Below are 18099 nucleotides of genomic sequence, written 5' to 3'. Positions count from 1 at the left end.
TGCTCAGAATACCCATACTCCCCACTCCCAATAAAATAGACACAAAGAAAGCAGCTCTCAAAACAACAACAACAGGCAAGCTCCCCCTCCTGTAACCAACCCCTTCAAAACTCAATAAAAAAATTAATCACCCCATGTAGATGGGACCAAGGAGTTTATCTGAGGGTTCTGTACATGGTCCTGGGAATACTTCAGAATTCCTAGTTATTCATACACTGAAGCAAAAATGCTACTGAGGGCAATGCTCTTTCCAAATATAGTGCATTATTTAGCCTTCGGGTTGGTATATTTACTTTCTAGCTGATACTGTTACAGCCAGTTTTACATAGGGAGGGGAATTCTGTACCAGAATGTGATTTAATCACAGATTATGTACCATGTACACGATACTGTATGTAATGTTTGCTGATAAAGATAAAGTTAACTTGGGCCCCAATACATTGCTTTAGCAGCTACCCACACAGCTTTTTTAAAGCAACCCACAGAGGAAAATGAAATGTTTTGTCTTACAAAATAGTTGTTTCAAATTATTTTTTTGTGGCAGTTTAGAACTTGTTCTGCAGGATGGGACTCCAAAGATCCACTGGATACATTTGAGGCACATCCAATGCACATTTAAAACACAGGACTTTCCCCCCCAAAGTATTCTGGGAACTGGAGTTTGTTACGGGTGCTGGGAATTGTAGCACTGTGAGGGGAAACTACCATTCCCGTGATTCTTTGGGGAAAGTCATAGAACCATATTTAAATGTGTGGTTCTGCCCTAAGGAAACAGTGTTTTTCTTTTTTGTGCAGTGTGAAGTGGCTTCCTACTCAGTTTTGCTCCGTTGGTGAGTACAGCCAGATGTGTGGCAAAGACTGGAGATTATTTATACCACTCTTTGAGGATCAGGCCCTGCCTCCATCTGAACTGACTTCATTGCCATAAATGTACGTTTCAACAGATCTAGAGCAAACAAGGTTATCTCGCACTAATAATTCTTCCAGTGGGGAGAGTCATCCCATCAAAGTGCCCCAGGCTTCCTATAAATTATATTTTACTCAGTCTGTAGGTTAGATGTTTCCTTTCATGCAAACATCAAGAGATATTTGTAAAACAAGTCTGAAGTTTCCTACTAATGAAATATAGCGCTTAAGAAAGCAGAACTGTTTTAATGAGTTTGTCTTTGTAAGATATATGCTGCTTTTTAGATCAGGGTATGATGAGAATAAAATAACTCGCATTAAGATCTGGAGATTTGCAGTATTTTTTAAAAATATATAACAAAATAGAAAATTTGAAAGAAACAGAAGAATTAGAGAAAATGTAGCATACTCTTGAAATTGCACGTCTATGTTGCTCAGACTAAAAGTTGCTACCACCGCAATAGCTGGGAGAGCAGCAAAGCAGCAGTGCCCAACTTACAAATACCGCAATTGCTGTAAATTTATGTAAGTTTTAAAACCAATTTAATTTTCATGGCTTTCTACAAAAAAATGGTGGGGATTGTAGTTTGCCCACTGCAATACAGCTTCCTGCCCAACAGCTGCTGAGCAGGGTAGTACGGCGACTAGACCTAATAGTCAGGGGTTCCTTTACCTTTATATGGTACTGAAAGATGCCATAGTCTCTAGGTAGAGCAGTGCAGGAGATCACTGACTGTACTGTATACAGTTTCCAGAAGCACACTGACTTCCTGTTACTTGGGTAACAGGTTGGGCGTCTGCTTGGTGGCCTGTGTACTAACAAATTCTGACAAAGGGCAGCTTTTAAAACCATCAGAGATTAAACAGCATGCACAAGCCATTCACACTGAAGTATGTCTCATGTTGTTTGAACTCACCTTTCGTCATTTAAAGGTGATAAAAGAACTGCATAAGCAAACAGTGTAATCGGGTACCCCTCAGAAGGAAATAATAAAATGGAAAGTAAACACGGAGCAAACTATAACATGAGTGAATATGTGTTCAGTACATTTCTATGATGAGCAGCAGGTGTGAACTGTGTTTCACCATGCTGGCTTTAGGCTAGATTGTGTGCTCCTCACAGCAGGAGTTACGGTATCCTTTTCTTATGTTATACAATATTACACCATACACACTTATCACACTAATTAATAATAGGTAGCCTAGCAGTTCGAAAGCATGCGAAAAAAGTGCAAGTAGATAAATAGGTTCCACTCCGGTGGGAAGGTAAACGGTGTTTCCATGTGCTGCTCTGGTTTTGCTGTTCCGTTGTGCCAGAAGTGGCTTAGTCATGTTGGCCACATGACCCGGAAAAACTGTCTGCAGACAAACACTGGCTCCCTCGGCCTATAAAGCGAGATGAGCGCCACAACCCCATAGTCGTCTGTGACTGGACTTAACTGCCAGGGGTCCTTTACCTTTAGCCTTTGCTTAAATAAATATCCACAATTTACTCATATCATGTGTTCCCTGCAGAAGAGCTCTGTGTAACTCAGAAGCTTACAGAATTTCACAAGCAGTGTGTCTTAGGTTAGCCTCATACAGTAGTTTACTCTCTTTCTGGGGCCAGTGTGCCACAGCCACTACAGATAAGGCTGGGAGAGGCCCCTGACTGAAACTCTGAACAGCCACTGCCAGGTAAGATAAACAATACTGGGACTAGGTGGACCAATATTTTGATTCTGTATAGGGCAGCTTCCTATTTTCCTATGGCCACCCTACTACCTTCTTTGATTGCACACGCACGCGCACACGCACACACACACACACTGCAGAGTGGTTCTCCGTTAGGGAACGCTTAGCAGCAGAGTCCTGTTGCACTCATTTATTGCTTTTGGGCTTCCCATAGGCATCTGGTTGGCCACTGTGGAAGCAGAATGCTGGACTAAAATAAGGCTTTGGTCTGATCCCTCAGGGCTCATGTTCATATCAAGAAGCAATCTTCTAACAATTAGTTCCCATTGAGAGATAGCACCTGAATATCTCAGGCTATTAACATTCCATTGCCAAGTCCAAGATTATGGCCAGGCATTACCTTAAGGCAAACCCACAGTGATAGTTCTATTAACAGAAATCTGATAACATAATAATATCCAGAGGCTGAGCCACGTTAGACTGTTGCTCTAAAAACAATAAAGAGTCGTTTGACTCCTTAAAGGCTGAACTTTCTGGCATAAACTTCCCTAGACGGCACAGCCAATCAGATCCACAATCAATCAGAAGTATAAAAATGGTGGCAAGCAACAGTAGGAGTGGTAAGCAGTGAGATCAGGGAAAAATGAAATGCAAGAATTACAGACAGTGACAATTGAACCAGAGGTAGAATGCATGCAAAACACAGAAAGTGACCCCTTAAGAAAGCGTGATTGCTTTGCTAATTTAGTTAACATTTATAGTGGAAAACTTGCTTCTCTGTTCAGGCCAAGATGAATAGTTTAACTTCTTGATTGATTGTAATTTTGCATTCTCACCCTGAAGTGTCCCTTTGAAATTCTTTTGCTCGAGTATGGGCACTTCATGTTCAGCAGCAGAGTGCCCAGGTAGATTGAAAAATGTTGTTCTACTGGCTTATGCATATTGCCATTTTCATATCAAATTTGGATCCATTGGTTCTTTGGTGTGTAGATTGGTCTGTTTTTCCTGTGTACAACACAGAAGGACTTTGCTGACAGATGATGATATACATTACACTTAAATACAGGAGTATATTTGCCTGCTTAATATATTGGGCATTCATATATGTTATCTCTTTTTTTTTTTGTCATTTCAGCACCAGTTAAAGTCATAAAATAGTTCAGGCTTTCGTTGGACATCAGTCCCATAAATGTGGCTCCAAACTATTTTTATAGATGGTAATTTTGAGGATTTGTCATGGTTTTTTTTTTATTTGTTCTTTTGATAGTATTGGAACTATTCAGATTTTAATTGCTTCTGCCCCTCTCTGGGTTCTTAGGATAAAGAGTGAGCTAAGTTGCAACCTGGCAGGCAGGCAGGCACCATCTTCTTGTTATGATCTTAACGTATGCTGCAGTGGGAGCCTTTTTGGCTGAAGAGTGAAAACCCTTCAGATATATAAATTAAATAGATACAGTAATGCAAACTATTTGTCTATCTACTAGAATTTATCTATTCTGACTGGCAACAGGTTGTCTCCATGGCTCAGGGGTTTGACATCACTTATTGCTTGATATTTAACTAGAAATGTCAAGGATTAAACCAGGGACCCTCTGCGTATTGTCCTGTTTCATGTGACACTGGAGCCAGCTGTCCCAAAGCCAATCACAGGGACAATCAGAAAGGCCAGGTCAGGTCATGGTCCAAAGTCAAATTCCAGGGGAACACAAAAAAGGCATGTTTCAGGAGAAGTGAGTGGTCAATGCAACTTTCCCACTTTTGATTAGGTATCTTTCTAAGTGTTCGCTGTGATTTCACATTAATTGTGCTTTTCATTTAGCCTTATTTCACTTTCTCAAAAATATTTCTTTGAATGAATATTTACTTCTGCAGCAGCTTTTGTGCCCCGAAAAGCCTGATCAAAGTGTATGCCTGCTGTCTGTTTGGAGAGAGAAATGTCTCTGCAGTTCTCTTTGTCTGCAGTTATTTTGGTATGCTTGATGGAGCATCAACACCCACACAACATCTCAGCAAAACGTGTATCATGTGCAGAGCTATTAGCCATGTATTAGTGCTTACCCATCCACCTTCCACTGCTCCTGGCATGACTTTCCAGATGGCCAGGCTACTAATGTGCAGCATGTACATAGCTAGAATGCTCTGCTGACAAGCAAGGAGGGCATGCAAGATTAATATTGTTGGCTGCCTTCCACGGCTGTGCCAAGCAGGGCTGAGCTCAAGGGATGAATCTCAGTGGCTGTAATCAGGAGGACCAAACTGTCCACACTCTGGTTTTGCTCAAGAGTGTACATTCTTTAAAGATGCAAGAGGCATTAATCGAGTTCAGCTATCCATTCTAGCCAGGCAACAACACTTGGGGTGAGAAGCAGCACCAGTGCGGGGTGGGGCCTGGGGAGAGTTTTGAGGACCGGCAGAGATCCTCCCATCTGAAGTCCCCCCCCCCCCCCGCTACTTTGGATGAACTTGTCTTTAGACAAATGAAGCCTTTAGCAGTGCATTCCTATCCATGTCTTCTCATAAATCTTACAGTGTGCAATGGGGTTTACTCACTACTAGACTGCAGCCTTGTGAATCATACCTCAGCTTTCTTCACATTAAATTCCAAAAGCCATTTCTTCTATTGATTGATTGATTGATTTTTACAATAATTTCTAGACTGCTTTTCAATAGGAGGAGAGAGTGATTTGTCGCTCGAATCCTGCTTGCAAGCTTTCCACAGGCTTCTGATTGGCCACTGTGAGAAGAGGGGGCTGGACTAGGTGGGCCATTGGCCTGATCCATCAGGCTCCTCTTACCTTCTTAATACAAATTCACAAAGTGCGGAATACAATAGAAGCCTGATCAGCAAACGGTAGAGTTTTCATTCAGTGTGGTGTAGTGGTTAAGAGCAGTGGACTCGTACTCTGGTGAACCGGGTTCGATTCCCTGCTCCTCCACAGGCAGCTGCTGGGTGACCTTGGGCCAGTCACACTTCTTTGAAGTCTCTCAGCCCCACTCACCTCACAGAGTGTTTGTTGTGGGGGAGGAAGGGAAAGGAGAATGTTAGCCGCTTTGAGACTCCTTAGGGTAGTGATAAAGCGGGATATCAAATCCAAACTCTTCTTCTTTTTGCACATTAACTTTCAAGACAAATCCATCCTTCAAGGTTGAGCAAGAAGAGTAATTTAAACCGATACTTTAGGAGTTCCTCAAAAGTTTATGTGTCTACGACACTTGCATAGCCTGAGGCTGTTGTACCACTCATAAAAGTACACCACGTAGGCAGCTGAAGAATCCACAGAACAGATCTGTGATGGACTAAGTTGGCTTTTGAATTCCCAAGATGAGGGTTCTCCACAGAGAATGCCATGTCCCCATCTGACTACCTTGCTATCAAATAAGTATTTGCAAAACATGGAATGTGAATTATGCAAAGTACTTCTGTTCCTTCAATGCTATGGTCATACCAATATATCTACTACTAGTGCTTGGTGAAGTGAGGGTGTTGAAATAATCTGCAAAATAAATATTTCAGTGGTGATATTCATTAGAATAGTCTATCTTGATTCTGTAAACTGCCCTGGAAGCTCCACTGAAGGGCAATTGTAATATTAGTTAAATCAGACAGTAGTATTTATATTTAAAAATCATTTTAGTTGAATTTTTATTATTTTTGTACACCACTTTGTAAACGTGCATTGAAAAGCAGCATAGACGTATTTCGAATGGATGGGCAAAAAATAATTTTTGAATTGAATACAAAGAAAGCTAAAAAGGGAATAAAAAACTGTTTGGAATTTGTAGGAAATGATTATTCGCTCCCTATTTAAAATTCTCTACTGGTGTCAGCCCTCTTAAAGTGATAGGGACCTGTAGTAGTGATATACTCTTGAACATGACTCTCATTGTGGGGCGGGGAATAGCAAATTTACATTGTTGTTGTTGTTTAGTCGTGCCCGACTCTTCGTGACCCCATGGACCAGAGCATGCCAGGCACGCCTGTCCTCCACCGCCTCCCGCAGTCTGGTCAAACCCATGCTGGTAGCCTCGAGAACACCATCCAACCATCTCATCTTTACATTACTGTTTGTATAAGTCTAACCTCCCAGATACATGTACATTCATACAATTTGTTTAGCCTCAGTCTTACAAATATATGTTCTGCATTGACCCAAAATCTCTGTGTCCCTTTGCAGTGAAGGCCCACTACAACATAGCACATCTGATCCAGTAGATCCATGTCTACATTAGCCCCTTCTTTCTGTCGCTGTCCCACTTTGCTTGTTCCTCCCTCCACAGTATTGCCTTTGCTTTTCAGCACTATTGAGATTACCCAGAAGTTGCCACTGCCAGTCTGTGCTGCACTCTTGCCCTGAAAACTGCACTTTTTCAGGGCCATGCAGGATCTAGACCCAAAAAAATCACTTGGGAGGGGGGGACGAGAGTGAAGTGCAGGTCATGGGACTCACCTGGGAGTGCATTCTGATTGACACATGTCTCATTTTGGGATGTATCTCAATTCACTTGGGGAAGTCCTGCTTTTGTGCATACTGAAGATGAGCCCTTCTCACCGAGAAGGAGACCACCCCCCAAAAAAATTTTTTAGCTTCCATCACACAAATGCTTGAATCTTCTGCTTGAGCCATTTGAAAGGGCCTATGGTTTGACCCCAGTTTAGGAAGGATCCTAGTAAGGAAGAACATTTTTAAACAAATGATACGGCCTTCATAAGGTAATAATGGATCACAGCAGGATCTGCCTGGCAAACCACACAAAAAAAAGCAGCTTTGCGGTGGCTGGTTTCAGTCACAGTACGGACTTACTGGCAAAAGAAGACATTACAACCCACCAGCGAAACGAAACACAAACAGGTCCTACCACTTCTAAGGCCAACTGGGCAAGAGCCCGGAGCATGAATGTTCCAGAAGAATAAAGGGGGATTTTCTCTTTGTGAAGAGTCCAGACAGCTCTCACATTCCATTAGCAAATCGAATCTCTAGGATGAAACTTACATGTAATTCTTAGCTAAAACATGCAAGCAAACCAAGTCAAATGGAGCAGCTAGGTAATTTCCAGGATTTAGGTGACTTTCATTTCTTTAAAGGTTTAAATCCTTCAAGATGGCCCTAATGCATGTAGTATTTTCAGATGCAATCCTAAAGTCTCTCTCACATCCGACATCCTACCAGGCTCTGGCCCAGTACCTGCTTTTCCGTCTATCCCAGTACCTGATGGGCAGAGGCCCCTCAAGCTCTCAGACAAAGAGAGAGGTCTTTCACATCACCTGCTGGATATTTTTTAACAGGAGATTCCAGGGATTGCAAACCTTTTATCTATATGCAGCTTTGTACGATAGTGCTGTGGCTGCTCTCCTTGCTCCACATGGGGACACTGCAGCGGCAAGGCCAAGTCTTGCATTGGGTGGCTTTAATTTTCATGAAAAGGGTTCCTACAAGAGCATGAGGAGGGTACAATGAGTTCCTCTGCACAGATCATGCAGAGAAGCAGCCCTTGATCAGAAACACACACTCCAGGGAGCCTTTTACATTATAGAATTTCTCCCACAACACCCCTGCCAAAACGGGTATTTTGCAGGTTCTATTTGGAAGTGAAAAGCAGCCGCTTGTTCAGCAATTGCATATACCATTTAAAAAGGTAGCAAAAAAATAAAACAGGTGCTTCCCAAAGCAGCTCTTGGGTACAGTTATTTAATTATTAACACAGTTGCATTGCTAGAGTGGGGGTTGCAGAGGTGTTTTTTAAAGCACCCTTCAGACTTTGCCCTTAAGCCTTTAGCAAGCCAAAGTAAACACAGGTTCTGCTGTTTGGATGCTATCATCAGGTCCTGTTGCATGACTGTGCTCACTAGCAGTGCTAATGCGCTCTCTCTTTTCTCTCACCACCACGGAGTCCCTGGGAACACGTGTCCCTCCGTGTATCTCTGAAGACCAGTTGTTGGGAATCACAAGTGGAGAGAGCACTGTTGCACTCAGGTCCTGCTTGCAGGCTTCTCATAGACATGAGGCTGGTCACTGTGTGAACAGGATGTTGGATGAAATGGTCCTTTGGTCTGATTCAGCAGAGATCTTCCTATGCTGCTTGCCTGCATTGGCAAGTGCTATGGAAGGCAGACGTTTTCTGAATGCCTCAGCTACTACATATTTAACTCGGATGGCGATTTTACACACATTTACAGTGGTACCTTGGGTTAAGTACTTAATTCGTTCCGGAGGTCCGTTCTTAACCTGAAACTGTTCTTAACCTGAAGCACCACTTTAGCTAATGGGGCTTCCTGCTGCCGCCGCGCTGCCAGAGCACGATTTCTGTTCTCATCCTGAAGCAAAGTTCTTAACCCGAGGTACTATTTCTGGGTTAGTGGAGTCTGTAACCTGAAGCGTATGTAACCTGCAGCGTATGTAATCCGAGGTACCACTGTACTTGGAAGTAAGTCCTATTAAGGGACGCGGGTGGCGCTGTGGGTTAAACCACAGAGCCTAGGACTTGCCAATCAGAAGGTTGGCAGTTCGAATCCGCGTGACGGGGTGAGCTCCCATTGCTCGGTCCCTGCTCCTGCCAACCTAGCAGTTCGAAAGCACGTCAAAGTGCAAGTAGATAAAAAGGTACCGCTCCAGCGGGAAGGTAAGCGGCGTTTCCATGTGCTGTTCTGGTTCTCCAGAAGTGACTTAGTCATGCTGGCCACATGACCTGGAAGCTGTACGCCGGCTCCCTCAGCCAATAAAGCGAGATGAGCGTCACAACCCCAGAGTCGGTCACGACTGGACCTAATGGTCAGGTGTCCCTTTACCTTTACCTTTAAGCCCTATTAAACATGGTAGAACATCCAAGTAAACGTGAACAAGATCAGCATTCTCATGTTGACTTTAGAAAGTTTAGAATGTTCAGTGATTTTACAGAACGGTGCTAAATTAGGTATGAAGGCCCGTTTGCTACTTTCAAGAACAATGTAAAGTGTAATTAACTCATTTATCCTATGTTGTTTATTTATTCAGGACGTTCCCATGCTACCCTTCAGTAGAAACTCTCAGGTTGACGTAAAATAATACAGTGGAAACAAGTAAATGTGTAAAACATTAGAAAAGTAAAACAGCAGAAGTAGTAATTAAAATTAATTGTTATTTATGAAGGGCACAGTCCATTGCAATGTTCTGCGCGAGCATCATTAAAATTAATAGAAGTTGCAATTAATAGAAGAGAGCATGATGGATTGTGCCATTTAAGTCACATGCGTAACAATGCTTTCCTTAAAATGAAAATACAACCACCCCTAAATACCTAAGACTAGAATGACTGCAACAGGTCATTAAAATTATATATTTCAGCGCTAAATTTATTGACAGGAATAAGAAATTTAGGATGAGGACAGCTCCCCCCATGAAAGTGGAAAGTGTGAGATGAAAGAGCTGAACATCTGTAATGTTGGCATTTTCATTTTCACATTTTGTGTGAACTCTTTTTATCCTCTGCTGAAGTATTCTCTGTTGGCACTTAATTACTGCCAGGTATAATAATGACAGTCTTGTTTTGTTGGTCGCACACACATAAAAAAAAAAAAAAGAATGATTGTGCTTGTACTTAAGAAATTTAAGATTCCTGGGGCAAATAACTGTTTTTCTTCAAATACTGATGCAACCAACCTTACTTAAAGCTGCACAAAGAAGTCTGGGAGGAACAGGTTTGGCTCCCTTTGTTGCCCAGAAATTGCTAGGAGCAAGCCTTCCTGGCAGCAGGTTATCAAGTTACAAGCATGACATCATCAGAATATGTTCTCATTTGCAGAACTGTGGCCTGAAGCCATTTCACAGTTGGTTGCTGAGTGGTGCAAAGTTGTGCCCTTCTAGCAGTTAACTCTTTCATGGGATATGATCCAGAAGAGCTGGTGTTAAGCCATAATAGGAGGAAGTGAACCACAGTGGGGGGACAACACACTTTAAAGGGAGCTTGTTTGTTCTTGAGGTGTGTAAACTTTTGTAGGCAATTGCCTTCTTCATTGGATTCATGCCATGGAAAAGGGAGTGTTAACACATTAATTTAAATAAATCACAAACTAAAACGGAATGCACATGCCTCAAGCCTCTACTGAAGTGAGGTTACCTGCTTTCCAAAAGCAGAAATTGGAGGGTTTCTACTCAGACACATGTGATTTGAGCTGCAGGTTCCTGCAGTGTTCCATTCTTTTTAACATTTAAATGTGAAATGCCCTCCTATGAGAGAGGTGCCTGGCACCGATATTGTATTATTTCTGGTGCCAGGTTAAAACTCTTTAAAAATTTGCCCAGACACTTTCAATTGAGGGATTCTTTTACCTAGTTGAATAGTTTAATCTTCTCAGTTTTATTGCTGTATTTTGTACTGTATTTGTAGATTTAAAGTCACGGTAGAACAGTTGCCACGGGCACGGTACCACCTTACTGCTGCCCACTCCTCCAGCCACAACACTGCTGCCATTTCCTCTATGGATTCCACATAAGGGACATTGGTGTCTCCTCCTGCCTCTCTCGCTGCTGTGTGTGTGAGGTCTCACCTACCCACCCATGTGCCAATAGTAGACTTTCATAAGATGCAGTGGTGGAAGAACAAGAGAGGACATGTGTCCACCTGTTGACCGCTGCAGTGAGGAGCTTCCTGGCATGGAGGGGGCCTCATGCTGAGAGGCCTCCTAATTGTAGGATTGGGCTCTGAATGCCAGTTGTCAGAGACTGGCAGGGCTTTGACATGTGTGTGGTGGAGGCAAGGGACCCAGGGAGTGACCCAGGAGAAGGGTCCAGTAATTTATGGGGTTTGATGCAGGAGCCAGTGCAGGTAGGAGAGTCAGGGCAGTCCAAGGTGGAGGATGTGGTGGAAGAAGGAGAGTTGGTTCAAGCGAGGGACAGGTCAGTAGATTTCCCACCTTCTACTGCCCCATTGTCTCCTAGAACCAGGAGGAGCTTGAAAAGAGAAGTCTTAAGTTGTGGGTATGCAACCCATCAGAGGATGGTATAAAAGCCAGAGGAGGTGAGGGACCCCCTGCCACTGCAACTGCTCCATATCCCAGACCTGTGGATAGATGCCTAGAGGTTAGAAGCACTTTGTTTATCTGAAGCACTGTGGAAGCTGCTGTAAGTGTTTCTCTTCCCAATAAAGGGTTAACTATCTGACGGGTGCCTTCCTTATCTGGGACCAGCTGGGATACCAGTGGACCAATTACCTACATGTTGGGAGGTGTTAATAATAATAACAATAATAATAATAATAATAATAAATTTATTTATACCCCACCCATCTGGCTGGGTTTCCCCAGCCCATTGCAGAGAGACACAAATATTTGGACTTTATGCAGCCTGTAGGATCTATAAGACAACATTATTTAGAAGATTTATAAGGCAGAATTCATACATTCCTAAGACTTTATGTGGGTTTGTGTCTGATAAATATTCCCATTAATTTCTATATCTGTGATTCACCAAGCACTTAGCATATGTTTAAATCCCATCTACTTCAAACTACTACATGGTAAAATGTTTTTGATTAATCTGGTTCTAAGTGTACAGTTTGGACTGATGAAACCATTGTTCAGATATTAAAGGCATTGGCCACAATCCAAATAAGCATCCCCATGCCTGCAAGACAGACTTCCTCTTTGCTGGCAACAGAATGGGAAAGAGCCCTGGGGGCTCCTAGAGCACCATTTGGGAAAGCCAGCATGGAAGCATATGGGGATCTGGATTGCAGCCATTACCTTTTAATTGCATTCATATATCCCCACTCTTTTTTCATACTCAGTGGTAGTATTGTCTTGGTCTGGCTGTCCATACATCATTCTTTTCTCCTTGGTTTTTCTCTTTGGCTATTAGTGATGTGGGATTTATATTTGCTTTGACCTGATAAAATGTTAATTATAGTTCTGACGCACTTGTTGAAAAGGTATAGAAACCATATGAGAACTAATCCACTATGCTAATATAACCATTAAATAAAAGAGCTAGGAGTAGCCAGGAAATCTTCTACTTGTTTTGTTCCTTAATACAAAAGAGCCTAAGAAACACCATCAGCCATGTTCTGTGAGCTTTGACCAAATAGGTTGCTTGCTTGAATTCATGACAATGCAAATAAGACTGTCCATTTAGGTCTACCTTTCCTATTTGGACATGCTTCTTTGGGCAGCTGCTTATAAGCACTAGCTAGTGTATTTAAAAAATGTTTAGGGGTTTTTTTAAACCAAAGCCCCATTAATTTCAGTGCTAAGATTAAGCACATAAAAGTGTTTTACTCACGACATATACAATTTTCAATCTTGGTTTAGTTTAGTTTATTAGTCAACTGAAAAGGTTTAAACTTTCAAGAAACATTAACAACTTGGCACAAAACGTAATATAAAATAACAAGAAATCGTAGGACAGACCATCATTCTGGCCATCAGTCATTTGAACCTCCATAAAAGTGTTTGAGCCTGGTAGTGAATCTAAACACAGTAAGGACATTGTAATCAGAAAGTAATGACTTAATTGCCCGAGTGTCATCAACTCCCCTGACCTGAGTTTAGCAACCCCTCAAGCATGTTTTTTACTTGGCAGTGGCACAGAACCATACAGCTTATAGGCATGTGCTGCTTTTGCAGTTCACTTTTGTACCGTCCTTCTATTAACTAGGCAAAATGTGAAAGTGGGGAAAGTTTGACATGGTTGCACTGTGAATGTTGTTTGTATTTACTATGGTTTTTGGCTCAAAGGCCCCCAAAGCAATGCCCAACATTCAATAAGAACAACATGGAAGGCTGGCGCTTGCAATATATTTGGCCTCTTGGGATTTTATAAGAATTGATTCAGTCCTACAAGTACTCAAGATATGTTAAATCTTATATTTAAATACTGAATGTATTCTAATTTATTGCAATATGTTTATAAGATAATTTTTAAAAGAATTTGATTCAGTCCTGCAAGCTGTACATTTTAGAACATATAGATATACGTACAAACATCTTTCCTCACCAGATTTCATGAAAGGTTTCCATAACTGGTCAGTAGATTCTTACTGATATTTTATTCTTTGGTGCTTACATGAGTGAAGCCAGGATTTTTGGTTGGGGGGGGCAGGCCTTTTGTTAGGATGGAGGCAGAACCTCAGTTAGCTATGTTTTTTTATTAGTGTTTATTGATGGGGAGGGAGTTGCCCCTCCCTGCCCCCCTTGGCTACGCCCACAGGTGCTCATAAGAAGAAAGTAAACATCCATAAGTACAATATTTTGGTTGAAACCTGCTCTAGATAAGCAAAACTAACATTGAGCGCATTCCCGGTATGTATTTTTCACTAGGAATGGTATGTTAAGCAGACCTGGTAGTATCTTATAAAATACAAGTCAGAGGAGTTGCAGTTGTTGTCTCACTTGGGCTATGTACACTTTAGCGGCTCAAAACACGGTGAGGTTGCCCTCTCTCACCTGCTGCATTTCAACTCACATTCTTGCATTGCTGTACAAACCAGGGAGAGGGTGGGGATATATTCACTCGAAACCTAATTTGTTTACCAACACCAAACTCCAATTCACTGAAGTTCTAATCTGCACATGCGCTGTAATTTGCACCTGCACAATGACTGCCCGAAATAAATTCATGGGCCAGGGTGAGTAGCAAAGGAGAAGCTCCTGATTCATAAGTTGATCTTTTAGCCACTAGCTACACCAGTTCCTAGCCTTTTTCCTTGACCTCAATGGAACTCAAAACTGTTTAACTCCTTAGATCATGCCCACCTAATAAATGGTGGACTAAAGGAAGATTATGAAGTTGTTATAATGATACTAGCATAGCACTTGGAATATTTAAAGAGCTTCACATACATTATCTTAATAATTATTGTTACAACTCTGCAAGATAGGCTTATATAATCCCCATACTGCGGATGGAAGGGGTCGATAAGGTCTGAGAGATAGTGGCTTTCCTACCTCTGTCTAATGCCCACATAATAAAGAGGGATTCCAAACTCACAGCTCAGACTTCTACCAACTACACCTTTCAACAACTGATTCTACCTGCAGTGACCACCAGTATGTAATTATACCCATTCACATCAGCAAACACACTTGACACCTTTTACAAAGGCAAATGGCTTTAATCCGAATCTGAAAGTGATCTAGCAGCAGTATAATTTTAGCCCTTCATTCCTTGGAAGCGCTCACATATCTGCATGACAGATGGATGCGTCAAACAGGAGCTGGCAACTTTTCTTCAAATACTTACATTTGGTGAGAGGAAGGCTTAATTGAGAGAGAAAAAGGAAATGGTTATTGCAGGGTGGACAGAATGTTCTGACTAGCTGAGATGCTTAGCAGCACAAACGAGTATCCAGAATGAACTGCAGAGATTTGCCTCATTTGTGCTTTATGCCTCTGATGGCACCCTACCTGTACCCCAGTGTTTCCTGAGGGTGTGCCGCACAAGCGCCGGATGTATGTCACGCAAAAAATAATACTCTTCGTATTTGAATCATCTTTATAGGTGACTGCACATTGTAATGTAAGTGGATTCTATGCCCATAAGGTGCCTCAATACATGCCAGGAAAATCCTGTGCAGCGTGGAGGCTACAGTCTGCCCATATATGGGCTGAAACATCATCCCATATGATTATGCTAGGATTCTTCACGTTCAGCCCAGCCCCAGCCCAAGTAACTGGAAAATCCCAGAAGCAGGGGTGTTGCTAGGTACCATAAAATTCCTATGGCACACATTTGCATATGCTAGTTTCTATGAATAGATGCCTCTTGGTCACTTAAGATGGCTGGAGGATGGGGTTGTGCCAACAGTACACTTAGTGGTGTGCCCAATCGCCTTATAAGGCAGCCTTTGCCAAAATGGGGAGGCCAAGGTTGGCAAAAGCTGCAGTAACCAAAGTTAACTATATTAAAAAATAAGTGTAAGTCGAGGGAAGGCAGCAGGGAAGATGGGTCTTAGCAAAAGAAATATGAGCAGTGCTATTTTTCTACAAAAAGAGGTTCCGGAACTCACCATGAATGCCTCCATTGTTCCCTTATAATGGCAATGGTGCCCACCTGAGATGTGCCGGAACTGAGTTCTGGTGAGTTCCAGCTGAGAAAAAGTTCTGGATATGAGAATATGCAGGTTAGCAAACACCACCCCTTTCCCTCTCCTTCATGTTGAGTCAACACCTGGAGGGAAGGTGAGAACAGGTCTATAGTGGGCATAAGAGTATGCTGCCCATTTTAATCCAGGAAAATGTAAAAAAAGAAAAAAGAAAATGTACTCTGTTGTTGTTGTTGCTGAAAATGCTGTTGTACCCACCAGACATCCTGCCATTGAAAAGAAACTAATCTGCTTGCTTTTTTTGCTCAAGGAAAAAAAGGTCCCATTGTACATAAGAAAACATGGCACATATTTTTGTGTTGTCCATTTTTTGAGACTTGTCCTCTCTGCATCCACAAGGACTCAATGGTTTGTTACATGCTTGAAGTCATTTGTGGAGATTGGCAGAAATGTCTTAAACAAAATAGGGTTTAAGAATATTACCCTGAATGACTGAGCTCATGTGGCACTATTCCAAAACTGAATTGACTGTTTTTAGCATCCAGCGTCATCATAAAAATTTGTGGGCACCACCCCACAATAGGTGCAGGAGATTACCCTATTTAGATTTGCAAATTATATTGCACTTGGGCCAAAGATGACTAAATTCTGAGGATGAATGTAAAGAGGTTAGGGACACAGTCTTCCTAACCAGCTAAAAAAATATGTATAAGATCACATTCTGATCTTCACGTTAACTAGTTGAGAAGAACAGCCGCACACATGCACACATATCCGCTTTCATACTTACATTCGCCAGCGTGGATTAGGAAAAAATACCACGCTATGGGGAATAAATCAAGCCACCCTCAGGAGGAACCTGTGGGGGGGAAAAGGATAAACCCACTTTTCATCTTGACTGTGAGTATAATGGTGGCTAAAGGGTGTTGAGCAGCAAGTGATCATACTTAACTGATGCTAAGTATGTGATTTTGGAAAAGCACAGGAAACAAATTTGACTTTCTCTTTTAAATTTAAATACAACACAAAGTGCCTTAAAGTGAAGAAAAAGGAAAAAGGGTATATTCCATCACAATAACAATTGTTAACAGTTAACAATTACAAATGTTAACCTGCTGTATTTTGTATAAATGGGTTCCAAATTTCATTATACTTTCACACAAACTTGATTTTCATGATTAAAACTTATTTCAGCATGACATTTTAAGAGTTGACATGTATTCTTCTTCGAATCAGATGAATTTGGCTGATGAACTTGGTTTTATCTGCTGGTGCTTATTCTGTTTTCTTTTGTAGTCTGTTTCTAAAGTTTATACTTAGTGGGCTGTGTTCAATGGTGGCTTTGCCTCACAGAAAGCACTTCTACTTGTGCCATGTAGGCACCCAATTTTCACTGATACTTCTTACCTACTGATACCCGCTCCATGAAATGCTCCTCCTGAGGGCAGGGAGACCCACTGAAACAATATGGGATGTGGTGCAGAGGGCTTCAAGTAGGCAGGAAGAATGAGCAAAAAGTCCTTGAGTGGAAGCACTTTGCAGTAAGACAAAGCCACCACTGGATATGACCCAATATTTCTTCGTTTAAAATACAACACTTGTAGAGAGTGGGCAGCAGAAGTGATTTTGGGGTAGCATGACCAATTCAGCCGCATTGGGTGCCGGCGCCACAGGAGGTACCACAACAATGATGTAAAACAGAGAGCGAGAGGTGTGTGTGTGGGGGGGGTGAATTTTAGTGTCACACAGGGTGCCGATGAAATTTGAGAGCCCAGAGTTTCCCTGTGGGAGGATTATTAATATTTCTTAGAACCTACCCTTCCCCTCATGAGGAAAATAAAAATTGGTAAGGGGAGTATTGACGTTATAATTGTGCTGGATGTTCTGCCAACTTCCAAGTTTTGGGTTGTGGTGGCCTATAAACAATACAATTGGTACTGGTATTCTGAAGTGGTAAGGTGTGCCTGTAAAGAAAGGCAAAAATAATTAAAATAAATGTATTTGGCATGATTCTGGAATTTGGGGAAGTAATGGCCTCTCCGATTCCCGGATAGGGATATGGAGTTCTCTATGTCTGTCTCCTCTGCCCCCTCATTAGGCTGGGGTGGAGGAGAATGTGAAAGACACCTCAGGATCCCTTGTCCCCACAGAAAATAATTGGAGGGTTGGCATGGCCTAGCCTCCTGCAGTTCTCAGAATTGTGCCTTTTATTTCATTATGTTTTGCATGTAGCTACAGACTGCTACAGGCCGAGGCGTTCTTCCTTTCCATAGTGTTCATACAAAAAAAAGAAGGGGGGGGACCAAAACAACCCAGGGGTGGTTACTATGCCAACAAATTACGGGAACTGGGTCTATGATTCCTGAAGGAAAGAAGGCTGCAAGTCTTAAGATGGCAGAGGGAGGACAACAAAATTGAGAAGCGTGCTCGTTTCGTGCTTTCACACTCCGTTCCCAGTCCTGCCGCCGCCTACGGTGGAGCGAGGCGAGGGAGGCAGGACTGGGAGCG

General features: G+C 42.2%; 1 protein-coding gene across 2 annotated transcripts in view; it reads left to right on the top strand.

Annotated features, from left to right (window-relative positions):
* SPATA13 (spermatogenesis associated 13) overlaps positions 1–18099 on the top strand; it is a 97236-nt gene that overhangs the window by 3148 nt on the left and 75989 nt on the right. The window lies entirely within an intron of this gene.

This window comes from Podarcis pityusensis (assembly GCF_964106645.2).
Source record: "Podarcis pityusensis genome assembly, chromosome: 4".
In the NCBI taxonomy this organism is placed as follows: domain Eukaryota; kingdom Metazoa; phylum Chordata; class Lepidosauria; order Squamata; family Lacertidae; genus Podarcis; species Podarcis pityusensis.
The sequence above is the reverse complement of the archived record's forward strand: the minus strand, read 5'-3'. Positions and strand labels throughout refer to the sequence as shown.